The 19,987-nt window shown below is 34.2% G+C and overlaps 1 pseudogene; it reads right to left on the bottom strand.

Annotated features, from left to right (window-relative positions):
* Window positions 1-9,445: 9,445 nt before the first annotated feature.
* Window positions 9,446-19,056, bottom strand: LOC147404948 (putative carboxylesterase 2 pseudogene; annotated as a pseudogene).
* Between the last annotated feature and the right edge of the window lie 931 nt (window positions 19,057-19,987).

The raw sequence follows: 19,987 nt of genomic DNA, 5'->3' as shown, positions 1-19,987 counted from the left end.
TCATCATATTTGCAGATTTCTAATTTGGGAAATTTCCTACTCCTAATTTATAAATTTCATAAATTGCCAATTTAGAAATTTCACATTTATAATTAAATTTTTTTTATTATAAATTTCTGTTTTATCTTATTTTGAAAATATTTGCATATGTAGATTTTCAATTGAAAAATATCACCACGTGAACCTTAGAACATGGGATGAAATTAGGACTTTTTAAAGTTTTCCTTTTTGTGCAAAATTTGAGGAATCATGTAATGATTGGAAAAATTTTAGATTAAGATTCGTTTAGTAAATCCGATATAAATTGATGATGATTGAATTTTAGTTTGACTTTTGTCTTTATATGTTAACTATATGATAGTTTTGGATCGTAGTAGAGATCGATTATCTCGATCGGGAGGATTTGGTGCGTAACACCTTTTGAAACTTTTAATTTGACCTCTTACCCATTTCTCTTATCCGTGGACTGATCAAGATCCATTTTAGAGTTATTTTTTTTTTATTCTTAGAACCAAATTAGGTGGTGATTCCCAATTCTTAGAAAATCCCCAATTTACCAATCGGACTCTATATTTATTATTTAGTAAAAAAAGGGTTGAGGCAATTTCAATACTTCAGAATAAAAAGGTTATAGGATCACTATAAAAGGAAAAGTTCCAAAGGTTGTTCATGATGCATTTGTGGTGATGAAATGTACTTGTGAAAGAAATTTGTACTTCTTATAGGGAAGTATAATATTAGGTGATGTAGCACCATTTTTTGATAGCTTATTGAAGACTTCAAATACTACTAGAACGTGGCACATGCATTTAAGGCATTTTGGTGAGAGAGCTTTCCAGGGATGGTGCAACATGGTTTATTGAAAGATGCAAAGTCCCATAAATTGGGGTTTTGTGAACATTGTGTTATGGGGAAGCATACTAGAGTAAAGTTTGGCATTGGAATTCATCGCACTCGAGGTACTCTATATTATCTTCACACAGATGTATAGGCCCTACCATAATTGCATATATGGGATGTATGCATTATTTTGTTCCTTTTGTGGATGGGTGTACACCATGAAACATAAGGATGAAGTCCTGGATGTGTTTCTAAAGTAGAAAAAGATGAATTAGACTTAGACTGGCATAAAATAATAAAAGACTCATATCAGACAATGGTGGTGAGTATAAATCTAATCTTTTCCTACAAGTATGTCATGATGAGGGCATTGTAAGACACTTTATAGTGAGGAAGAAACCGCAATAAAATGGGGTGGTAGAGCACATGAACCATACTTTATTAGAAAAAGTATGGTATATTTTGTTTAATGCTTGGTTGGGCAAAGTTTTTTGGATTGAGGCAGTTACTTATGCATGCTATCTCATCAATAGGTTGCCAGGTGCTGCGAACTTGGGAAAAATGCCCATTGAGGTATGGTTAGGGAAACCTGCTAAAGATTATGATTTTCTGCATATATTTGGTTGTCCGACTTATTTTCATGGTAAATAAAATAAGTTGGATTCGACAACAAAGAAAGCTATATTTTTAGGATTTAGCTCTGGTGTGAAAGGATATCGATTGTGGTGTCTAGATTTGAAAACAATAATCTTAAGTAGGGATATTACTTTTGGTGAGGGTGTTATGCTTAGAGGTAACAAGTAGAAGGGCTCTTAGGTGGAGAGCAAGGAACGTTTTACAATAGGTAAAGTTTGAGGTTCCTGTGTTTTCAATTCCAAAAACTAGTAATCCTACAACTAATTTAGATGAGGAGAACACACGTATGGATGAGGATGAGGTTCCACAACAACACAAATCTATTTCAACAAGTAGACCAAAAATATATATTTTAAAACCTACAAGGTTTATTGATATGGTAGCTTATGCACTACGAATTATTGAGGAAAATATTCCTTTTACCTACAAAGAAGCAATGAGAAATTTTGAAAGTATAATGTGGAAGAGTGCAATGGGTAAGGAAATGAATTCTCTTCGTAAGAATAAGATTTGGGAGCTGGTTCAATTACCAAAAAGGGAATAAAGAAATTTGGTGAAAATGGGTCTATGCTAAAAAAGATGAATCTTTAGGAAAGGGTAGTATAAGGTTCAAAGTTAGATTGATTGCTAACAGCTACACATAAAAGGAAGGCATTGACTACAATGAGATATTTTCTCTAGGTTTGAAGCATTCCTCCATTCATATTTTATTAACTTTGGTTACATAGTTTCACCTTGAGTTGGTCCAACTCAATGTCAAAATTGTTTTCTTGCAAGGTGATTTGGAAGAGGAGATATATATGTCTCAGCCATATGGGTTTAACATTGATAGGAAGGAGAACTTGGTTTGTAAACTGAGAAAGTCACTTTATGATTTGAAACAGTCTCCAAGGCAACGGTACAAGTGATTTGATAAGTTCATGCTAGGTCAGCAGTACACCAGGAATCATTATGACTATTGTGTTTATTTTCTTAAGATGCATGACAGATCCTTTATTTATTTACTCTTATATGTAGATAATATGTTAATTGCATCTAAGAGTAGGGTGGAGATTTCTAGATTGAAGACTCAGTTGAGTAATGAATTTGAAATGAAGGGTCTTGGGGAAGCCAAAAAATACTTGGTATGGAAATTGAGAGAGACAGGTTGAAAAGAAAGATTAGCTTTTCTTAGGAACAATATTTGAAGAAAGTACTATAGCGTTTGGGTATGGATGAAAAATTCAAACCTGTGAGTATACCTTTAGCCCATCACTTTAAGTTTACTGCTTCTGAGTACAGATGAGGAGTGTGGGTTCATGACCCAGGTTCCTTATGCTAGAGTTGTTGGTAGTTTAATGTATGTGATGATGTATACTAGACTTGATATTGCTTAAGCTGTCAGTATGGTGTGAAGGTATATATATGCGTGGTCCTCAAAAGTGTCAGTGGCAAGCAGTGAAATGGATTCTACAGTACGTTTTGGGTACTATGGATATTGATTTAGTTTTTCAGTAGGATGATGGGGTTGGATAGCAAGTGGTTGGATATGTGGATTTTGATTATGCTGATGATTTGGATAAGCGTCGATCTACTACAAGATATGTATTTACACTTACTAGGGGACCGGTCCACAGTTGCTTTGTCTACTACTGAGCCAGAGTACATGACAATAACAGAGGCTACGAAAGAGGCCATTTGACTTCAAGGGTTGCTTGATGACTTGGGTATTGTCCAAGAACACGTAAATGTCCGTTGTGATTGTCAAAGTGCAGTTTACTTGGCAAAATATCAGGTTCATCAAGCATGTACAAAACATATCGACGTGCATTTTTACTTCTTCAGAAACTGTTGATAATCCTGTAGATATGTTGACCAAGGTGGTGACCGATTCGAAGTTCAAGCATTGCATGGACTTGATCAATATCTTACGAGTTTGAGCACCTTCAGGTGCGAGGCGCGTACAGGGTACATTTGGAGGCATCAAGGCTTTCTTTACTCTTTTTATACATAGCGTGACTGATCATGCCTAGGTGGTGATTTTAAAGTTTGGATTTGGAGCTTATTTGTGGGTGTGCAGATGTGTATGTCAATATGCGTATCTCGCCAAGGTGGAGATTTGTTCGTAATTTGGCTCGTATGGCAAGTGGCAAACTTTTCAATTTTGTCAATGTATTTTCTCTAGGAAAGTCAATTTTGGGATTTCCGTTTTGTTTCAAATTTGTTTTCAATTAGAAGTCTTCCTAATTGAACGGAGTGAAAAAATTTGAGATTTTGTGGACAGATTTGATTGCATTAAAAACATTGGTCATGTAAACCAAGAGCTCACCTACATACGGTCACGTTTTTTTTAGTGCTGAATATTAATCTTTATTTCCTGTGGATGTAAGCTAAGGCTGAACCACATATATCTTGTGTTCCTTTTGTGTTTTGTTTTTAATCTACTTTCAGTCGTGACCGTATGTAGGTGATGCAAGGCGAAAAATAACCTTTCAATTAATTTGTTGACTCTCAAAAGAATACCAAGTAATTGGAAAAAGAAAGAGAAAACTATTTAGAAAATATAAATTTTATTAGTTCAATTTTGTCTCCGTATTGGAGTTACAATCTTATTTATAGAAAAAGAGTCTTTCTTCCTATAAAACACGAAAATGGCCAAAAATAGGAAAAATTACCAAAATTAGGAAAAATTAACCAAGCATGAAATTAGAAACTACTTAACCCTATAAGTAACAGAACATCGACGATGCGCGATTGTGACTTTTGTAACTAAAGTTATGAATTAGATAAACTTTCTCAAAATAGCAAAAACATCTAAAAAGTAGGACAAACAAAGAGATTAGGCCTAAAAATGAAAACTCAAATGCAATTGATCTTGAAGAACTCGATGCTTCCATTTAAATATTGGTCTCCGTAGATGATCCTGAGTTTGTTGGCCCTCCTGGCCGTGGGCCCACATGGGCCTAGACCATAATGCTGGACATTTGACGATCCAAACGTTCTATGAATTCTTATGCTATGCTATGAATTCTTAAGGTTGACTAGTTTGAAATGAAGCTATTGATCCGGTGGCTGAGAGTCATCCTTGCCTCTAACACGGAAGGTTGAGGAATATGGGTTTTAACTTTTAAGAGAGAAAAAATTGAGAGAGAGAGAGAGAATGGGCTTTGCATTAAGAAATTGGATTGGATTTTCATTGGAACAGGTTGAAGTTAATTCAAATCTAATCCCTAATTTTATTGGATTTTAAAATTTGAATCTAAATTCGATCAAAAAAGCCCATATTGCATATTTGAATCCTATTTTTTAGATTGGATACTGGATAAAATTTGACCCATTGCTAGCCTTCCATCAGGTAAAAATTCCCTATTGTACTCATTTGTGTGATCAAACTCAAAAAAAAAAACAAAAGAAAAAAAAAGGAAAAAAATGAAAAGAAACAAATAGTGGACTCTTCTTCTTCTTCTTTTTTTCATAAATACCTAAAAAAAATCAGTCTGTGTACCTAGACCTTCCCTTGTACTTAGAAGTGTATCTCATCACCATTGGAGCAACGTACCATCTCTTAGAAAAATTGCAATAGTAGTAAGGAAATATATTTTCATATATAATCGTAGAGATCTTTGTTTATAAAATTGGGAGTTACTAAAATGTGTCTCTCTCCCTAAATAAAGAAAAAAAAGTCCCAAAAGAAAATATTACAGAATCCCTTTTTAGTAACCTTAAAGAGGAAATAGAATACAAGACAATTGCCAACATGGGGAAAATACTAAAACGTTGGGATGGTTCACAGGCTTAATGGACAACCTAACGGACCATGGGCCCAACACTACATTCATTTATAATGCCCTAAGTTTGACAATGATGAAACCTAAAATTGATTAAAATCGCATTATTCTATGAAAGTTAAAATTGATTTAAAAAGAAATCAATGAAATTATAAAATCAATATAAATCAAATTTCATTTGTGAAAATTAAAATCAATTTAAAATAAAAATTAATCAATGAAAATTAAAATTGATTTAGGTATTAAAATGACCATGAAAGTTGAAATAAAGTAGCAATCATGAACTGCTTAAAAACCAATGCTATTGGTTATGAATCAATAAGATAGAAGAAACAATAATCTTCGTAATATAACACCATTAATCAATTCCCCAAGATCCATTTGTTCAATAACCATAGCTTTGATGCCACATATAAGTCTAATAATTCTTTACATGCGGCAGCAATGATCATTAATGTATATTAGATAACAAAAACATGAAGCAATAATGCCAATGATTGAATCCAACTACATCTCAAGAACAATCAACAATGATGAATCAAACCATTAAAAACTTAAGGTTAAGAACCCTACCTTAGCCCACGAATTAGAGTTGAAGAATACTAGTTAGAAGACAAGAATCAACCCTCTAGTAAACTGTTCTAGGTCTCCTTTAGTAAACTCTCGCAATAGAGATGTTGACTTGAGGGTTGATATTCCAGATTTTGAAGGTAAGACACGCTCTGATGAATTAATTGATTGGATCAACATGATAGAGCGTGTGCTCGACTGCAAAGAAGTATTGGATCATCACAAGGTAAAATTTTTTTTCCATCAAACTAAAGATGCATGCCTCGGTTTGGTGGGAGCAGTTCAAGGCAAAACGGGAAAGGCAGGGGAAACCAAAATTCACTTATTGGGAAAATATGAAAAAATAAATTCAAAACAAATTCTTTCTTGAGTCATCCATGCAAGATGCCTTCCTTAAAATGTATAACTTCCAAGAGGAGAATAACACAGAAAGGAATACATGGAGAAGTTTGATCTTCTTATTATGCATTGCGGAATCACTGAATCGAAGAAACAAACCATTGCTAGGTTTCTTGGAGGTCTGAAGAAAGATATTTACAATGTTGTACAAATCCAACCCTAATGGTGTTTGCAAGTTGGGCTCTTAAGGTAGAAAGACAACTCAAGTCAAAGGGGACTCCGTGGTTAGCGGGTAATGAAGGTGTGCGGGATACGTCTTGTGGAAATAGTTTCAACCAGGGAAGTGTTACTCATGATGTTGCATCGTGACCAAATCCATACCAACCATCAAGAACATATAGCTCTATGACACCATAAAACCGTCATGATGGAGTTGGTCCTAATCGACCAAACACTTTGGGTAGCAACGCTACACAATGATTAGATGTTTGGGGTTTGGGCATATTGCTGTGGATTGTCTTAACCGTAGATTCATTAATTTGATGAAGGAAGCACCTGGGGAAGAAGAGCATGACAATGAAGAACAAGGTCACCATGAAGAACCTGAGGTAGATGAGGTCACATGGACTAATCATGGAGAAACCTTAGTTATTAGACGGAGTATGAATTCCTCACGCATTGAAGGGGAAGATGATTGGTTACACAACAATATCTTTCATACAAGAAGCACCGCTTATGGTAATGTATGCAATCTTATTATCGATGGGGGAAGCTGCGAGAACATGGTATCTCAAGAGATGGTTGTTAAGCTAAAACTAAAAATGGAGAAAAAATTGACACCATACATGCCTGCTTCGTTTTGTAACGGCAATGAGGTACATCTTACTCAAAGGTGTTATATTTCTTTTTTTTTTCCATTGGAAAATCATATAAAGACTCTATTTGGTGTGATGTGGTGCCAATGGATGCATGCCATCTTTTATTTGGGAGTCCATGGAAATATGATAGACATGCAATCCATGATGATTTTAATAATACTTACACTTTTTTCAAGGATGGTGTAAAGGTGATTTTGGGACCAACCAAGATGGAGAGTATTCCCAATCCCATTAAGGGGAAGGTAGTAACTTTCTATCTATGTTAGAATATGTTGCAGAGATTAAGGATCATATGGTTTTTTATACCTTGGTTATCGTGGAGGAGAATAAGGATAAGAGTTCAGTACTTCCCGATCTCGAACTTTTAATGAAGGAATTTGTTGATGTTATGCCTAAAGAGTTTCCAGATGGGTTACCACCAATGCGAGATATCAAACATCATATCAACCTTGTTTCGGGTGCTACCTTTCCTTACAAGCTAGTTTGCAGGATGAGTCCTAAGGAACATGATGAGCTACAACGTCAAGTAAATGAGTTGTTGAGTAAGGGTGTGTTATAGGAGAGCATGAGTTCATGTGTAGTGCGTACGCTATTGGTTCTCAAGAAAGATGGGTTATGGCACATGTATGTGAATAGCAAAGAAGAAATAAAACAACAGTAAAATACAAATTTCCCATTCCCCACCTCGACGACATGTTGGATCAATTAGTAGGATCCCGGATCTTCTTAAAAATTGATTTGCAAAGTAGGTATCATTAGATACAAATTCGCCCCGGAAATTAACGGAAAAATACATTCAAGACATGAGACGAATGGCTAGTGATGCTGTTTGGGATGTCGAATGCCCTGAGCACCTTTATGCTACTAATGAACCTAGTTTTTAAACCATTTATTGGTCAATTTGTCATGGTGTGCTTCAACGACATCTTGATTTACAACACAGATTTGGGGCAACACTTGGATCATGTTCATCAGGTTTTTGGTGTATTGCTGGCACAAAAATTATATGTCAACATGAAGAAGTGTGCTTTTATGACAGATATCTTGATTTTCGTGGGGTATGTTGTTTCAGCAGAGGGCTTCAAAATGGATTCAAAAAAAAAATTAAAGCTATACTTATTTGGCCAATTCTTGAGAGTACACATGAAGTCCGAAGTTTTCATGGTTTAGCCACTTTTTACCGGGGGTTTATTTGTGGTTTCAATTCTCTTGTTACACCTATTACAGAGTGCCCAAAGGATGCGATATTTAGGCAGACCGAGGAAGCCGAGACAACTTTGTGTTGATTAAGAAGAAAGTGACCGAAGCACACTTGTTTCAGCCTTGCCAGATTTTGAGAGGGTATTTGAACTAGATTGTGATGCATTACACATCAGGATTAGGGCTATTTTGAGCTAAGAAGGATGGCCCATTGCCTTTTTCAATGAGAAAGTACTCTACTTATGATGTTGAGTTTTATGCTATTATTTAGGCATTCCATCATAGCATTGTTATCTTGTGCAAAAAGAGTTTATCTTGTACTCTGACCATGAAGCATTAAAATACATAAATGGCCAACAGAAGCTAAATAGTCAACATGCGAAGTGGGTGGCATACGTACAAGAATTTACTTTTATGATTTAGATTAAAATAGATAGCCAAAATAAAGTTGCGGATGTACTAAACCAAAGAGCCACATTTTTATTTGTTATGTAGGTCAAAGGTGATAGGGTTTGAGACCCTGAAAGAGTTGTATAAGAAAGATCTAGATTTTGGTAAAGTACGAGTTGAATGCAAGGGAGGTAACCATGGCAATTACACTTACAGAGTGACTTCTTATTCAAGGGGAATTACCTTTGCATTTCAGATTGCTTTCTTAGGGAAGCTACCATTAAAGAAAGTCATGATAGAGGACTTGGTAGGCGTTTTGGTCTGGACAAGACCTTAGTTTTGGTCAAAGACAATTTTTAAGCAAGATGTCAACCGGCACGTAAGAGCAATGTAGAATATGTCACATGGCCAAAAGTCACTCTCAGAACATAGGACTATATACACCTTTACCCATACCAGAGGCACCTTGGGAGGACATTTGCGTGGACTTTGTGTTGGGTCTTCCACGGACTCAACGAGGTATGGACTCTATTCTTGTGGTGGTTGACATGTTTTTGAAGGTGGCACACTTCTTAGCATTCAACAAAACGCTTGATACTAGTCAAGTAGTTGAGTTATATTTCTAAGAGATCTGATCGTGACTCCAAATTTGTGGGACATTTTTGAAGGAATTTATGTCGCAAGATGGAATTGTGGGTTGTGGGCTTAATATAATTTCACTTCCCTGCACGAGAAAGAAAAAGCAACAGCAAAATCAAGATCAGAAATGAGTTTTATTGTTTCAACTAAAGATGGCTTCCAAGAAACCAGTTTTTCCACAAATAATCAAATGGAACTCGTAAGAGTCTTTTCATTATTAAGGAATGAAGCCAAGCATTTCACCATTATTGGAGCTTTCTCATAAGTTGGGTTGAGGAGGTGGAAAACATGGTCTTCCCCTTCTGTCTCCATGATCTCTACTACACCTTCCCAACCACTCTTCTTCAATGTTTCATAATATAGCCACCCTCTATCTCTCAACAAATCTTTCTCCACGACGCAAACTAGCACCCGAGTACAACCCAAGCTCGAAAGACTTTGTGCTCCATTTGCGGTCGGGTTGATCAACAGATCATCGCATCTCATTGTTGATAGACATGCCAGAAGCCACGCTTTCCTGGGTAATTTCTTATATCGATGCAAAGTGTTTTTTTTGGAACCAATCCTTTCTTCCCCCCAAAAGTACGGATGAACTAAAACAACTCCAAGAAACCTCACATTGCTAGCAAGCTTCGCGTCTCCACCCCGCATTGTGATGTTGTGAGCGATATTGGTAACGGCGCGGTCACCACCCATGAATACTTGCTCGAAGTCCACATAATCCTTCAACCAGGCCTCAGTTGTTGGGAAAAAACTATAGAACAATATTCATGGATCTAAGATTTGATTTTGAACAAAACATAATATTCGAATCGAAAAGTAATAAACATTTAAAATACCTAGATTCGTTTTTCCAATAATCTGCGAAGAACACTTTGATCTTGATTTGTGAAGAATAGGTGTACTATCCCAACTTTGGCTACACCTTTGGTGATAGGAACCTCTATTTCAATAATAGAATAATCTCCATGTGTAGAGAGGGGGGACGACCACCTATTTATAAAAAAAAGAGGAGAATAGATTTTTTACCCATCGTAGAATTCTAGTATTAGGTGAGTACTATTTAAACTTTGATAGGATGTTCATTAACCTATCATATTTGATGTTGGTAACCAATGCCAGACCACAAGTATGATTTTAAATTTTACCCTTAATGTTTTAAACAAATCACAATCTAATATTTATATAAAATTTGAATATGTGAAAGAGCCACAAAATAATTTTAATAATGAAAATAATAATAATAATTTCAACAATCTCCCACTTGGCCTTCACATATACTTTTTGTTTAAAACAACTCTCTAAATTATTACCTTTTGAATAATCAAGTGCACTCTTTTGAAAATCAATTGTTCAAAATAATTTAGATAATCTTTAACTGTCACCTTCACTTAAAGATACCACTAATGATGGATCATGGATGTAACAAAGTGCTCATTTGTCGGCCCTAAGATAGTTCCATGGTCTCAAAAATAGTACCATCAATAAATTTAGGAATTTACCTTTACGTGAACTTTTTTTGTCTTATTAGGGCAATGTACACTCTTCAATGTAGTCTGTATGTACATTCCCTAAGTATCCAACTTCATACTCATTGTATGTCATTCTGATATCTTACTAGTAACCAACCATGTGATATTCCATCACCTTTCTATGTAAAATGAAGACTTCATCAATGTGATGCCAACTCACTTTTAGTCCAATCATTTTTAACACTTTACGAGTACATCTACTCACAAACGAAGATAACATGTGTATATAATAATGCATAAATAATAACTAGTCATAATCAATTTTTTTTAAACAGTAATAAATAGTTTATCAAGAGTATCAATAAATCAAAAAACAAGTATAAAATAAACTCAATACTTAAATAACATGAACAAATGACATGATAACTCCCATACGAGTTACATGTTCCTTGAAAATCTTTGGCAGGAGTTCTTTTGTGAAAAGGTCAACTATCATATTGTTAAAATCTATCTTAGCAATCTTGATCAATCCTTCACGAATCTTTTCACATACTAAAAGGTACTTTATTTCGATGCGTTTATTTCTTCTAGTCACTCTTTCATTCTTTGCAAAATAAGTAGCAGCCTTGTTATCACAATAGATAACAATATGTCTATCAATAGAATCCATAATCTTTAATTCACCAATAAAATTCTTCAACCAAACTACTTGACGGGTTGCTTTGTAGCATCCAATGAACTCTGAATACATGGTTGAATTTGTTAGAATGGCCTGTTTTGAGCTTCTCCATGAGATGGTTTCATGACCAAGCATGAGACTTCAAGCTATCATGATATCTAGCATGATCCGCATTAGAATAACCAACAACTCGAAGCTCACTCGATCTTCTATATACCAACATAAAATTTTTTGTTCTCTGCAAATATCGAAATACTTTCTTTATTGTTCTCCAATAAGCAATACCAGGGTTCTGCTGATATCTCTCAAACATACCAACGATGTAACTGATATCATGTCGGATGCAAATCATTGTATACATAAGACTACTGACTGCTGAGGCATATTCTGATGTATCGACCTCCATCTTCTCAAACTTGTTATTGGGACACTGATCTTGGCTGAATATATCTCCTTTAATCACAAAAATCTCACTAAGAGCACATTTATCCATACCAAATCTTTTGAGAACCTTTTCAATGTATGCCTTCTATGACAAACCCAAAAATCCAACTTGTTTATATCTGTAAATTTTAATCTCTAGAACATATTGAGTATCCCCTATATCTTTCATGTCAAAACTTTTTGACAGAAAAGACTTTGTATCATACAAGAGATGAATATCATTGTTTGCAGTAATATATTATCAACATAAAACACAAGAATGATGAATCGACTCCTACTCATCTTGAGATATATGCACTTGTCGACAGTATTTTCTTTATATCCGTATCCGGTCACTACTTGATCAAATTTCAAATACCACTGTCTTGATACTTGTTTCAACCCATATATTGATCTTTTCAACTTATAAATAAGATGCTTTATTTTATTAACTTTAAAACCATCAGGTTGTACCATATAAATCTCTTCTTCTAATTCACCAATCAGAACAGTAGTTTTTACATCTATCTGATGTAAATCTAAATTATAATGCTCCTTAGTGAATCTTTAGAAGAAACTGATGAATAAGTTTTACTGAAATCAATACTTGGTTTTTGCATCAATACTTGAAATTAATACCTTCTGGAAGTGTCATTGGTTCCCATACTTTATTCTTTTTCATAGATATCAATTTTTCTTTCATTACTTCCTGTCAGAATTGAGATTCATTTGAATTCATTGTTTCTTTGAATGTAGAAGGATCATTTACATCACCATTGATTATATCTCTTTTCTAAAAGTATACCTCATAATCATCTGTAATAGCGGGTCTGCATTTTCGGGTATATCTCTTAATAGGAATGATTGGTTGTGAAACTAAGACCACCATTACTTAAGGATTGGGTTCTAATTGGATTGTTGCATCTTCTTATGCAACGATAATATGGACAGGTGAAGCCACCAAATGAGGTAAAGATTGCGGAATAAAACATATTAGTGGATCACTACATTTTTCTTCAAATGTAACCTTCCTCTACTTTTTACTCTCACTATTTTGATCATATTCAAGAAACCTAGCAAATCAGTAACTCTAGTAGCTTCAAGCTTTTGTTGCTTAATCATCTTACCTGTAAGGCAATCCACATAACATCAAAATTTGGAAACTCTAGAGGACCTAGAATTCCTTCCTTAACTTAGGATTCTAGTCTTCATTAGAAATGTGACCTAATTTCAAATGCCATAATATAGAAGAGTTTTCTAACCAACTAAGATACTTAGACCCCGAAATATGCGAATCAACAAATAAACATAATAGAGAAGAAGCAAACAAACTATCCAAAGATAACTGATAAAGACCATCTAATAAAAAATCATGTCCAACAATGTCATTATGATAAAGAACGTGCATCCACTATCACGAAAAAAAAAATAATATAACTACCAATGTCTAATCTAAAAATGGAAATAATGTTCTGTTTAAAAGACGAGATGTAAAAAGTCTCCTCTAAACTCAGAGAATGTCCTATATCGAGAATGAGGCGATAAGCTCCAATAACCTCAACTTGCAATGCCTCTGCATTCCAAGAAAAAGTTTATTTTCTGATTTGGGGTTTCTCATGTTGACGAACCCTTCCTGGATTCTTTTACAACCAGTTCTTATAAGCAAAGCAATCCCTTTATATGTGTTCCTTCTTCTTGTATAACTAGTAATCTTCATTATCTGTTTTTCCAACATTTATTTTTTCCTTGATTATTTTTTAATTTTTGAAATCTTTGAACCATTTTTTTTGTTTGAAGTTCTTGTTGTCGTCTTTCTTGAAACCCTTACTCTTGAAATTTTTCTTATTATTTGGGTGAATTGCCAAGTGTGCTGACTCAACCTTTGAACATCTCAATTTTATCTTTTTAGTGAAACAAAGAGAAATCAGTTGATTCAGATCCCATTTAGTTTCTTGTGCATTGTAATTAACTTTAAAAGTGTCAAAAGACTTAGGTAGTGATAAAACTATCGTGTGAACTAGAAGGTCATCTTAAAAAATAATCTCCTGCTCACGGAGACCAATGACAAGCTTTGACATCTTCAGAATATGTTCCCGCACATTTTTGTTACCGTTATATTTTAGATTCATTAACTGACCCAAATACTTATATTGAACAGATCCCTTTGTTCCCACAAACTGTTTCTTGATGATCTGCAATAGTTTTTTAGCTGTATCTATGGTCTGAATACCACATCGAAGAGTCTCACTAATAGATGCTTGATTGATCATCATAGACAATCTATTAGCCTTTTTCCATTTAAAAAATGGATCCTCATCAACTTCGTAGAATCTAGAAGTGGAGTTGGTAACATGTCCTCAAAGAGAACAAAATCAAAATCCATGCATCTTAATAAGATGTTAATATTCATCCTCCAAGATGAGTAATTAGAGCCATTAAGAGGTTCAATTCCTACTAGACTCTTTTGAATCAATGACCTATCCATAACTGCAATATGGTCAAACATTAATATATATTGTGGGATTCAATTATTTCAATTCGTACCTGGGTTTTGGTCGAATCGTTTCAAAGTATTTTATTAGGTAGAAATTAGTGATTTCATGCAAAAGAGTGCCACAAAGTGATCTTAGTGAGATACTAAGTCCCAAAATTCAAGAACCTATAACTTTCATAGAACGGTTACCTTTAGGTAGACTATTATCCTATTTTCATCACGTTTCTTAACGATCATTCAAAGTGTCTTCCTAAATCCCTATAGGCAAGACCTATACCTTAATACATATAAGTTTTCTTTCTAATTGTTCTTGATTTGAATGTCAGCATAAACGTTTGTGATAATAGCAACAACAACAACAAAAAAGTTCAACATAAAAGAAAGTAATTATAGATATATTCTTCAAAAGGGTACAACTTAATTTGAACTTTATTGTTATATGTTACTGTAAACGAATTATTTTAACAATTTTATTGAATAGATCTTGAAAAAATATTTAAAATGAATTAGTTATGATTTTTCAAAATTTTAAAGGAAAAACGATTTTTTCAATGAGATGGTTCACGCTTGAACCAACTGAACCGGTTTGACTCGAATTGGGTCAAAGGTTAACCCAAACAGGTCAGTTAAGTGGGTCGGTATGCTAAATCGGGCATGACCCAACAGACCTTAAAACATTAGTTATAATTTCCGGCTTAGCCCAATCTTAACAACCAAAGTTTTGAAGGAAAAATGACTTTTTCAATAGGTTGCTTCACGTTTGAACCAATTGAACTGGTTTGACTCAAATCGGGTCAAAGGTTAACCCAAACGGGTTAGTTAAGTGGGTCGGTATGCTAAATCGGGCATGACCCAACAGACCTTAAAACATTAGTTATAATTTGTAAGCGATGACTACGATTACTGAAAAAGGTCCAATCAAAAACCCCGTGACTTTTTTTAATAATTGAAAAAATTTTCATTTTATTTATTCGGTTTAGCAAATCTAAAACCACTTCGATTTTAGATTCTAACAATCGATTTAGTTTATTTATTCGATTTCATAATTTCTTCAATTACAAAGTTTAAAAAAATCATTAAAATAGGAGAAATCAATCTATCTCTCAGATCGTGTTCGTAATTTTTTTTAAAATCGATTTGATTACGACTGTTGCTAAATCAAAAGGGTGTAACTCTTCAATCGATTGATTTAAGAAATTTGATTCGTTTGGTCCTTTTGGACTGGATTTGATACAATTTTAAAGAATAAAACGAAATATTTATTCCAAAATTGATTTGGAGTCAATTCAGATTTAATCAAGATAAATCTAGTTCAACTCAAATTTTATTAGGGTTTTGAAAAGGAAAAAAATCTATTAATGGCTCTGATACCAATGGTTGGAAAAAACTACATAACAATATTCATGTGAAAGCGCCCTCGATCCGCGGGGTGCGCGGATCCGCTTTTGACCCTTGAGGTTTGGGAGTCACCACCTAGTTATTGTGGTCTAGGAACCAAACTGACTCTAAAATAGATAAAAACTACTCTACTATAGAAAATCTGAATCCGGGGATCATGTTACGGGGTTGGAAGGTGTTAGGCACCAACCCCGTCCGGCCATTGCTGGTCTCTACTTATCCCAAATAAATCTACATCGCTAATGACAAACCTAGATTAAAAAAAATAAAAAAAAGCTTACCTTCGATCTGTAAAAGTGCTATTCCCTCAGATCTGGCGAAAACGACTCCTTGTATCGTATTCCTTACTTCGTTCTATCTCCGGATCTGATTTCTGATCTTCGAGGTAAGGTATCTCCTTCTTGGATCTGGGTGCTTCGAATTTGTTGTGGATTTTTGGGATGTTTTTGAGAGGTTTTTGTGTGTTTGTTAGGCTAAAATCAAAGTAGGGGTGTTAGGTAAGGAGTTGAGGCTCCAAAATTAGGGTTTTGGAGAGGTTGTGGAGGCTTCTTCACCTACTTTTCCTAGGGTTTTTTCTTTGATACGAAAATAGGGTGTGGAGGCTCCTATTTATAAAGTTTTTTAGAAGCATTAGGGTTTGATTATGGTTTCTTTTAGGGTTTCAATTAGGATTTCAATTAGGGTTTAGACTTTGGTCTCATGAGATGGACTTAGTCTTTAGGGTTTTGACTTTTAGTCTTATGAAATTGACTTGATTAGTTTAGATTAGGGTTTTGATTTAGGGTTTTGACTTTAATCTTATGATGTTGACTTTAATACTTTGACTTTAGTCTTTTTTGGTTGACTTTAATGTTTTGACTTTAGTCTTACTTGATTGACTTTAATGTTTCTTTTTACATTTTTTAATGATTTATTTATTAATTTTAAAATTGTTAATTATTAAAGTTGTAAAATTACCGTTTTGTCCTCGGAGAGGATTTTTTACGTTTTAAGTCGTTTTTCAATGTTCCAGGATGTTTTGGAATCAGTTTCTCGTAAGGAATTCGATGGAAAAGTTGATTTTTATCATTTATGAAATTTTTTGTGATCGTGAATTTTATGAGGGGTATTTTCGTAATTTTGTCGAATTTTGTGAAAATTGGTGAAATGATTTATTTGATTTCGATTTGTTGTTTTATGTATTTGAATGGGTTTTCCTAAGCGTAATGTAGGCTCTAGGGTTATTTTGATGTTAGGGGTATTTTGGTAATTTGGTCATTTTTAGTGATTTTTATCGTGAAGCTTCTTTTGGTTTGCAAGATGATGATTTCTATGTTTCTGGGGTCGTATTTACCTAGCGTAGCGTGGTTTCTAAGTTTTGTCAGTTCGAGATACCTCATCCGGATTTCTGAAACATATCTGGTAACAAAATGAAGCATTGGAATAAACATCCATCATTGGGAACCTTTGCGATCGGGTTGACGAATTGATTAATCAGGTGAGTGCAAAATGGGGTGTCTACATCATGAATCTAGGATTTGACCTTGAACAAAACATATTAATCAAATTGAAAAGTAATAAACATTAAAATACCTGGATTCACCTTTTTAATAATCCACGAAGAACACTTTGATCTTGATTTGTGAAGAATAGGTGTACTACCCCAACTCTTCCTACAACTTTGATGATGGGAATTTTTATCTCAATAATAGAATAATCTATGTGTGTAGAGAGGGGGGCACGACCACCTATTTATAAAAAAAAAAGGATATTAGATTTTTTACCCATTGTAGAATTCTAGTATTAGGTAAATACCACTTAAACTTTGATAGGATGTTCACTAACCCATCATATTTGATGTTGATAACCAATGCCAGACCACAAGCATGATTTCCAATTTTACCCTTAATATTTTAAACAAATTACAATCCAGTATTAATATAAAATTTGTATATGTGAAAGGGTCACAAAATAATTTTAATAATGAAAATAATAATAATAATTCCAACATCAATACCTTCATCCATGGAGTGTGAAGCAAGCCATTGAATTGTAACCCATGAGTTTTCATAAGCAATAGGGAAAAAGTGTTCAGGTGCTAGTTTGTACTAGATGGATACTACAACGATGTTAGCTTGCGAGACTAGCCAAGTGAGATGGTTGTGGTAGGCGGAAGAGAAGGCGGATTCAAAGCAGAATCCTCCACCATGGAAATAGATCAAAAGTGGAAGTTTTGAGTAGTGTTGGTGATGTTGGGAAGATAGATCCTTACAGATACACCTGTTTCAGGATTGATGATGACATCTTTGGATGAAACTCCAATTTTGGAATTGATAGATGGAGGAACAAACTCGGCTTTTATGAACCTTTCTACATGGCCATCCTTGTAGACTCAGAAGCAGGGGTCAAAGTCATGGGCTATATCACTCTGGCTTGAATCCATTTTAGAGACAGAGAGAGATGAAAGGGTATGTATTTCTTTTTATAATATTGTTTAGGTTTCCTAATAAATGAGTTGTAGGAAATGTGTATTTATATGATTTTTCCTTATTAATAATTTTTTAAGGTAGAGTTAATGAGTGAGTTGGCCTCATTAACTTTTTGCAGGTTTCAAATCTCCAACGACTGGTCAAATTAGAGATGAGATAACAAGAAAAACGCAGATTTTTCTAGGGTTTAGTTATGTTTAGGAAAATCTTTCCATTTTAGTCGTGTTTAAAACTTAAAATCTTTCCATTTTAATCTTTCAATTTTTCACCATTGGATTTGAAGAGTTTAGTGGCCATTCATTTTGAGGCATGCATCCAGAATAAAAAGGAAAATATTTTTTAATGTTTTATTTTATTTTTTTTAAATCTGATCAAGGCATGAATTTTTTATGGATATAGTGTTATTTTTCAAACCTGACAAATCATGTGGATCCAACATTTATATTCTTATTAACTTCGATAATTTTTTTTCCATATTATAAAACACAACAATGAATTCCACTCCTTTCTCTAAGTCTTTAAGAGTAGGGATCCAATGAGATGTCCCGTTCCTAACAAAGATTAGGTGGCATCCCATTATGCCACATGGCATTTTAGGGGACCCACAAACCATATGGATATGTGGTCCTTCCCTTCGTAAATCTACGTATTAAAAATCATAGTATTTGATAACTTGTATCCAGTGTATCTAATATCTTGAAAAAGAATTTAAATCAAATGATTAAAAAGCATTCTTAAGACAATGCTATAATCAATGGATACACATCACCAATCAAACTCATCTTTTGTGAGTAGATTCACCAAGGGATCGACCACATATCCATATGGTTAGTGGGTCACAAAAAAGCCATGTGACCAAAAAATAGGGTGCCACTTGACATTGGTTGGAACATGATACCTTTCTGGATCCCCAATCATCTTCAAACACACAAAGAACGTTTCTCGAGGACATAACTTTTACTCTATTGTATTTTCTCTTCTTCTATTCTTTAAGAATACCTTGAATTTTACTGCTTTTCATCTTATAATCCTTTTTTCTAAATACCCTTCAACTTTAAATACCTCTCCAACTTTTTTTATCTTTTCTCTTTTACACCCTTAACTCCAAAGAGGATGCCTGCAAAATCTAGTTTGTTTATAAGTGAAGACCATAGGTCATGTTGACATGTCATCAATTTCGAAACACAAGGGGCATCTCAAATATTCATCAAATAGTGAAGGGGTTATGTCTAAAATCACCCAAATATCGTATTGGTTATTTCACAAACTAGGCATGGTCACTAGGCTAATTGGTTGAATCGGGTGGGCCAATTAAGTTTTATAAAATTGGGCTTTTTCGATTGACTTGACATGTACAAGCTGCTAAGTATGGTATAACTTGGTCCGACTGGCTTGTCCAATTTTTAAAATATTCCTTGATTATGGTAAATTATAGGGTGATGTATATGCACCCCTTCATTATTTGGGGAATATTTGATATACCCATGTGTTTCCAAACTAATGAAAAATCCCCTTAACCTCCATCAAGTAATAAATTTACGCATATTTGACTTTTAACAAAAACCCTTGATTTTTCTCCCCAATATGATAAGAACCAATCATCTTAGTAAATATTTTTATCATCCTCAACTTTTAAAATTTTGTCTCCTTAAACTCGTTGAAATTTTATCTCCTTAAACTCAAATGTCAAGAACATAAAACAATTATAGGGGAACATATAAATAACATAATAGAATTATGGGGGAATATATAAATATATCCCAACTGATTTGGCGTTCACCCGGGGGGTGGGGG

Source organism: Akebia trifoliata, chromosome 4 (assembly GCF_017979445.1).
Source record: "Akebia trifoliata isolate Shusen 1 chromosome 4, ASM1797944v1, whole genome shotgun sequence".
NCBI lineage: Eukaryota > Viridiplantae > Streptophyta > Magnoliopsida > Ranunculales > Lardizabalaceae > Akebia > Akebia trifoliata.
This window is presented reverse-complemented; position numbering and strand designations above follow the sequence as displayed.